The sequence below is a fragment of the Panicum virgatum genome, chromosome 1N (assembly GCF_016808335.1).
Source record: "Panicum virgatum strain AP13 chromosome 1N, P.virgatum_v5, whole genome shotgun sequence".
Lineage (NCBI taxonomy): Eukaryota > Viridiplantae > Streptophyta > Magnoliopsida > Poales > Poaceae > Panicum > Panicum virgatum.
This window is the reverse complement of record NC_053145.1, coordinates 33,363,876-33,370,776: the sequence shown is the minus strand read 5'-3', so window position 1 is coordinate 33,370,776 and position 6,901 is coordinate 33,363,876. Positions and strand designations below refer to the sequence as shown.

Below are 6,901 nucleotides of genomic sequence, written 5' to 3'. Positions count from 1 at the left end.
ACAACGATTTAGACTTGGAAATCAAGCTCATGCTCACACGCAATCAGATTTTCAGCGGTGTCTATTATGTGCCAACTAGCTCTAGTACTTGGAGAGTAAAAAGCTGTAAGCAGGGCACATGCAAGGCTTAATAGAGGAACTATTCATCATTTCCATGGTAAGAGCTTGCACGGATTTCCACACATATGAAAGACTTTTATTCTAAGCATGGTATATATATATATATCATTTTTTTATTTAGTACTACTACTACTACTACTTATGGCGATGCTTCCTGAACTGCCGAGCGGGTGTGACGACTTACCTGGGCACTCACAGTCCCCCCCCCCCAAAGCTTCGATGAAGCTCAGTTCTGCTGGTCAGGATCTGGATATGGCTACTGGGGTAGAAGTAACTGTGGGACAGATCATAGTGAATGGAGGAGAGCATTCCCTAGTTCTACTGCGTGAGGCTGGTGGTCTGATCGAGGTTCTGACCCATCTCTTCCTGGCGTAGCTCCATGGTATTGAAGCGAGTAGTGAGGTCCGACAATCCCCGTGTGAGCGGGTTGTCGAACTCAAAATGAGCCGACGATGATGGACCGACCTGTGGACCATGGGAAGTCTGCATACTTGGGGGGTAGTAGAATCTGTGATCGTGATCGTATCCCATGCTGCCCTCAGCCTAGTACAAACTCTAGGCACCCTGCGTGTAATACCCGTAGGCCTCCTCAAAACTCATGTGTGCTGTGGCTGGGTTTGGCTGTGCAGAGGTGTCTAGTGAAGGTGCTGGCCGTGATGGTCCGGCTTTCTCAGAAGCATGGGCCTGTCGTGAAGCTCCAGCCTAGCGGGAAGTTCTGGCCTGCCGTGACATGCCTACCTCGGCCAACTGTGCATCACGCCGAGTCCTGCCTCGTCTCATGGGACCGGCAGTGCTAGTACGTGCAGGTTCTTTCTTCTCCATCTGAAGGTTAGGTGTTTCACGGAGTAGAGAGAGAACTTCGAGCATGAGAGCTCGAACTCTTTGTCATACCCCGAGTAGCACAAAAGATAGAATTCTCGGGACCCTCACGCATCATGTTGTTGACTGTCTATTTTGACTCATTTTGACCATCAACTATCGCGCAAAATAAGAGCATCAAAAGGGACAAATGTTAGGATAGGATGAATTATTTACAATTCCACAGATGCTGGTCTGAAAATGTGTGCAGGTGAATTTGGGCTAAAAGTGTAGGAAACTAGCAAGAATGATCCAAGGTATAAATGCTCAACGAAGCACAAGGATCAAAAGGGCCCACTTGACAGCCACACATGAGAAGAAACACGACGATAAACAAGGTGACATGTCATAATTCCTTGAAACATCTTCTCGACCAATTAGGCACGATTACAAGGATTCGTGGGCCTACCAGAGCACCTAAACCGACTTAAGACAAGGCCGCACACCCATATCTATCATGTGGGATTTCGGGAGGACCTAACCGCCAAAGGGGAGGCCGAGTGGGCCAGGCCCATGGTCGGCCGACTATAGGTCGGCGCCACCGACCTACCCCTTGAGCGTGAAGCTTCGTGGGTGTTTCCTCAAGTTGGTTCAAGGTGTGCCCCTACCATTTCACCATGTGAATGCCCCTTTTTCCCCCTCCATAAATATGAGGGGAGGGGGTAAGAATAAGGGCATCTCACACTTGCACTCTCTTCTCTCTTTTGGAGTTTAGAGTCCTCTTGTAAGAGATAGGGGTAGAGGTACATAGGAGGGGCGTCGGAATGTCGGTGCTCTTCTCCATCTAGTACCTCTACGAGAGAGAGGGGGAGTTGAGAGAAGTGCTAGACTAGTCAGCACTCTTCTCCGCTTGAACCTCGACGGATGCTTATCGGTCTGTAAGTGTTCATGACTTATTCAGTATTGATAATTATCTTTTATGTTCATTATTGAAATAAAACTGACTTGAATGTGCCAACCATCATTGCAAGGAAACACTGATCCAACTCGCACTCCTATGGCAGATCCTCGAGTAAAGTCTCGATTAAAGTCATTGTTGGCGACTACCAACGTCACCTAGCGATGACGCCCGCAGACGCCAATTTGGGACGGCAGTATTTCATGAACCACGAATAGATCCGCAAGCGCACGGAATACCGCTGTAGCATTTTACCCGGGAGTACACTACGTGTCATTTATATTTCCACAGGGAAGGCGATGAGTGAGAGAATATATAGATCAGTTGGTGAGCTCTATCTAGATTGGATATTCTCATGCATAAACAGGGGTAAGATAATAACATGGTAGGAGGTAGTGTGGCACACACACAAACTACTCTCTTGGATAAAAGAATAAAGGTTACTTTAGGCCGGGAGCAAGGTAAAAGTCATAGCTCGAGTCAGCTGTGCTAGGCTAGCTATATCTACACTTTCTCATTAGTTAGCTCGTCAGAGATTAAACTACACAACAGTGAGATCGCTATCGAAGTAACGGGAGGAGCCCGTACACCCCGGCGATTTTATGTACCTCCTACCCCCCATACCGAAGGTGGAGGATTACTAAAAGGCATGGACAGGGCTGTCACCACCTACCGGCTATCTCTACAAACCATTGCTATAGTTGACATCCAGCAACTCTTAGCTAATCTAGACACTATGTCTACACTAGTAAGGGATACTCTAGTGTCCCGCGCGGAGCCCCCACCCTCCGGATGGATAGACATCACACTAGAGCAATTATACGAATACTAGAGCAGTTGATAGAGTTCTAAGAGCAAAAGACTAACCATCTCCAGCACAGGGCGATCATGCAATGCAAGCATTGAATAATAACGCAACCATGACAAGAAGCATATACTCAATAACTCAGAATATACTTAAGCAGATATTGGTAACCATAGTCTAATTCTATTACAAACGACCAAATATTACAAGAGAGAGCTAGAGATGAACCCATACCAGACTCTCGAGCAACTGCGGCGACTCGATGACTCCTAGACTTCTCCTAAACTCCACTAAACCTAAAGACTATGCAAGGAATGCAAGAGAAGAGGTGTGTGGTGTGTGTGTGTGTGTGTGTTCTATTCTCTACCCCCCTTCTATTTATAGCAGGGAGCCACCAGCCGCAGCACCCCAAACCGACGTTGTGCGCCAACAGGGAAGCGCCACATGCCTTGGTTGAGGCGGTGGGGCCCACGTGCCTGGCCGGCCGACCAGGTAGGTCGGTCGGCCTGCCCGGGCCGCCAACCACCCCCCAACTTCCTGAAGTGGGCTTGTATTGGTCTCCCCTTGTCCTAAAGTTGAGGCACGGCCTGCCCCAGCTGGGTTTGCTTCAGTTCTTGGGCTTCACTTGGTCCATTCGAGCCTGAATCCGTCCTCTGATATTTTTTGTGATTTTGTGTCGGGCCAAAGTGTGCTTGTAACCTGCATATTTGCTTGAAAACACAACTTGCATATTCTAAAAGGTAAAGTGTGATTTAGGAACTTTATTGGATAAGGATGCGTGTAAGAAATGCAAACTCTCATTATTTTCTGATCAAGTTGACGCTTGGAAATGGTCATTAGTGAGCGTCATTAAGATCCCCCAAGTTGTCCTTTGCTCGTCCCGAGCAAAGTAGGACAAATCAGGTTGTTGATCAGAAAATCACTTTGACTCGTACCTTACCTGTCATGTCACAGTCTGAAACAAAGAGATTCATCTATAAGCTTAAATAAGCTGGTTAGCATACCTTTGCTCAATTACCTTACTCCCTCATGGGGCTTTTTAGCTGTCGCCTTGTCTTGGGCTGTTGAGAGTTAGAATGGTGCATGAAGCAATACTTACTTGTTCATAGATCCTCAATCCATCTGGAGACACTTTTTTTGAAAGATTTTTGAAAACATGGCAAAGCTCCAGGATAACTCTCTCGAGGCACTCATCTTGTATTTCCTAACCAGGGCAGTGTTTGCCTTTGATCTTCCCTACTACTACAAGACTTTGTAGAGCTCAAGGTAGGATAAGAACAGAGCACACTTGTATTCTATTTATTGTAAAGTCAAAGAGAGGATCCATGGAGAAACAAGTCATGCAATCTCGATCAAAAGGTGTAAGTGTATGAATGGATGGATAGATGGATGAATATGGCTTACTACTTGAGATAATGGCTTTTCTCTCTCGAATCATCCCTGTCTCTCTCTCTTTTTTTTTGAGACATGGTTACCCTCTTTTTCTATCTTTTTTTGGGTCATGCTTCTTTGGCATGCCATCTTTTCTCTTCTTTTTAGGGCAACCATAATCTGACTTTATTTTATTTCAAGAATGTTCTACGAGAGAGATCACCAAGACATGGAGCATTTATAGATGTGAAGTGGATGGTGGTGCTTATTCCCAGTGTAGGAATATAACAAATGGATGGGATGTGTACATGCTTATGATCGAGAAAGCATGAAGAGCATCTTACTAGGGTCACCCAATTTGACAAAACTCAACAGAATATCAAGCAGCATATGTATAAGGGTTTTTCATGAAATATGACATATGGCTTTGGTAGGACATTGCATATCGCTGGGAAACTTGCCTTTTAATTTTTTTCGAAAACAACTCCAGTCTTCAAGCATCACTAGAACAAGCTAGCATAACCTTATTTACCATATCTGAACTCACAACAACTTTGACTCGGGTCAAGCATATGCAACACACGGAACTTTCAGGTTTTATTGGCAAGATATTTGTATAACCAACGAATATAAACTCAAGAGAACTCTTATTTTCAAACTAGGCAAAACAGATATGATAGAGCAAAGTAAAACTCATCCTTTCAACTTATCAAATGGGAGTTAAAACATTCTTACCACGCATCATGGAAAAGGGAAATAAAGCAGTAAATTTTTATTTTGTTTTTGGAAGTTTTTATCAATTTTTATTGAAAGCAAATAAAGGGATATAGTTGACTTAGGGGAGGGAACCTCCCCCAAGCTAGCTCTTAGTTTAGGTTCAAAAAGCAGGACCTTTCTCCATACCTGATCAGGTTGAGGTCGTTTCATCTGTAACTGGAGAAGTAGTAGCGGTCGATGACGTCTTGTTCTTCTTGCGCCACACCTTCTTGGTCTTCTTTGGTGGTGTAGGCGGCGTAGGAACAGGATCCTCGGATGTTGGATAGTCGATTTCCAGATCTTCCCATACTGTATTGGTGATGAAATCAGGGATCTTCTGATCATCTTCCACTGGCTCGGTTGGTGGAGTATGAATTTCCCAATCCTCCCAAGCTGGCTTGGAAGAGGGGTGATAGTCTTGATCACCCCAACCGGTATCTGCCCATAGCCCTTGTTTCTCACTATCCTCATAAATCAGGAATACCTCTCTCTTGTTTTGGAACTTAAATTTCATGGTCTTTCCCATGATACGGAGGCTGATTCTTCCTCTCCCCACATCAATTCTAGCATTTGTATCCTTGAGGAATGGTCGCCCAAGTATGAGCAGAATTCCAAGATCTCCTCCATATCAAGGACTACGAAGTCCACCAATATGTAGGTATTCTTGACTTTTACCATTAACCTTTCCACAACTCCTTCTGGATATCTTATCATGGAATCTGCCAGCTGAACACACACAGTGGTAGGGGAAATTGATGGATAGCCTAGCTTCTCGAAAGTCACCTTGGGCATGATGCTAATGCTGGCTCCAAGGTCACAAAGGGCGTGATCAAATTCATAATCAAAGATTGAGCAGCTGATCACTGGGGTTCCAGGATCTTCTCTTATTGTGGCTGCCAACTCGCCCCACGCACATCTTCTTGGGCGTGTGAGCTTCTCTGCATAGCTGAGGGGTATCCTGCTAAGGGGCTCTTTCCACATAGCATTGATGACATTCACGCTTTCCAGAGTTGATTCAGGTTGCCCCGGAATCTTCTCTGGTTCAGCAGCAGGTGTAGCAGCAGATAGTTGAGCCAATTGAGTTTCTAGCGCCTTATTGAAACTCAGCTGGTTCTTCATAGTAGTGGAGAATCCGGTCATCTTGGCATGGATGGTCTCCATAGATTTGTCTGTAGTGGCCAACTTCTTCTGAAGGGACTCATTGATCTTCGCTTGGCCGTAGACAAGATCTCTCAAGGTAGGCTGGTTAGGACCGAAAGAATTCGAATTCCCATTACCTCCTTGGTAATATGGGCGTGGTTGATTCCACCCCTGACCTCCATGTGGACAAAACCCATTGCTGCCATTGAGGATTAGAGCTTCTTCTTGGGTTTCTGGGTAATTATCGCCCGAATGTCCAACATTCCTGCAGACCTCGCACGTCATGCGAGTTTCCAAGGATTGAAGTGTTTGCATCTGAGTCTTATCTCGGGAATAATCCTCAAATTTCTTGAGGAGGAGATCAATCTTCATAGCGAGCATGTCGGCCTCCTTGATGGAGTGCATACCTCGCTGGCACGATTGGAGGCGATCATCGCTCCAACCTTGGTTGGAAACCATCTTATCGATCAATGATGTAGCTCTTTCAATGGTCAGCGAGAAGAAAGCTCCACCCGCAGCGGCATCCACATGATCACGGGATGACTGTGTCAACCCGTTGTAGAAGTTCTGTAGAATGAGCCAATTTTCCATTCCATGGTGCGGACACGCCAGAATATACTCCTGAAGCCTCTCCCAAGCTTCCAGAATTGACTCATTTGATGCCTGCTGGAAGTCTGAAATCCGACCACGATGAGCATTGGTTTTGCCCGTCGGGAAGAACTTCGAGAGGAATGCCTTGTCACATTTTTCGCAAGTATCCACAGCAGCCTTGTTAGCATAAAACCATTGCTTTGCTCTCCCCAAGAGAGAAAATGGAAATAGACGGAACCGGATTACATATTGCGATATACCCTTGATAACAAAAGTACTGCAGAGCTCCAATAACTGCTGGAGATGAGCGCTGGCATCCTCATTGGCCCTGCCCCAAAATGGGCTGGCCTGCACCATCGTAA

The 6,901-nt window shown here is 45.7% G+C and overlaps 1 non-coding gene across 1 annotated transcript; it reads left to right on the top strand.

Annotated features, from left to right (window-relative positions):
* The first annotated feature begins 6,537 nt into the window (after positions 1-6,537).
* LOC120657813 lies at positions 6,538-6,646 on the top strand. Its single transcript, XR_005668348.1, has one exon. It is a non-coding gene; the product is annotated as a small nucleolar RNA R71 (small nucleolar RNA).
* Positions 6,647-6,901: the final 255 nt, after the last annotated feature.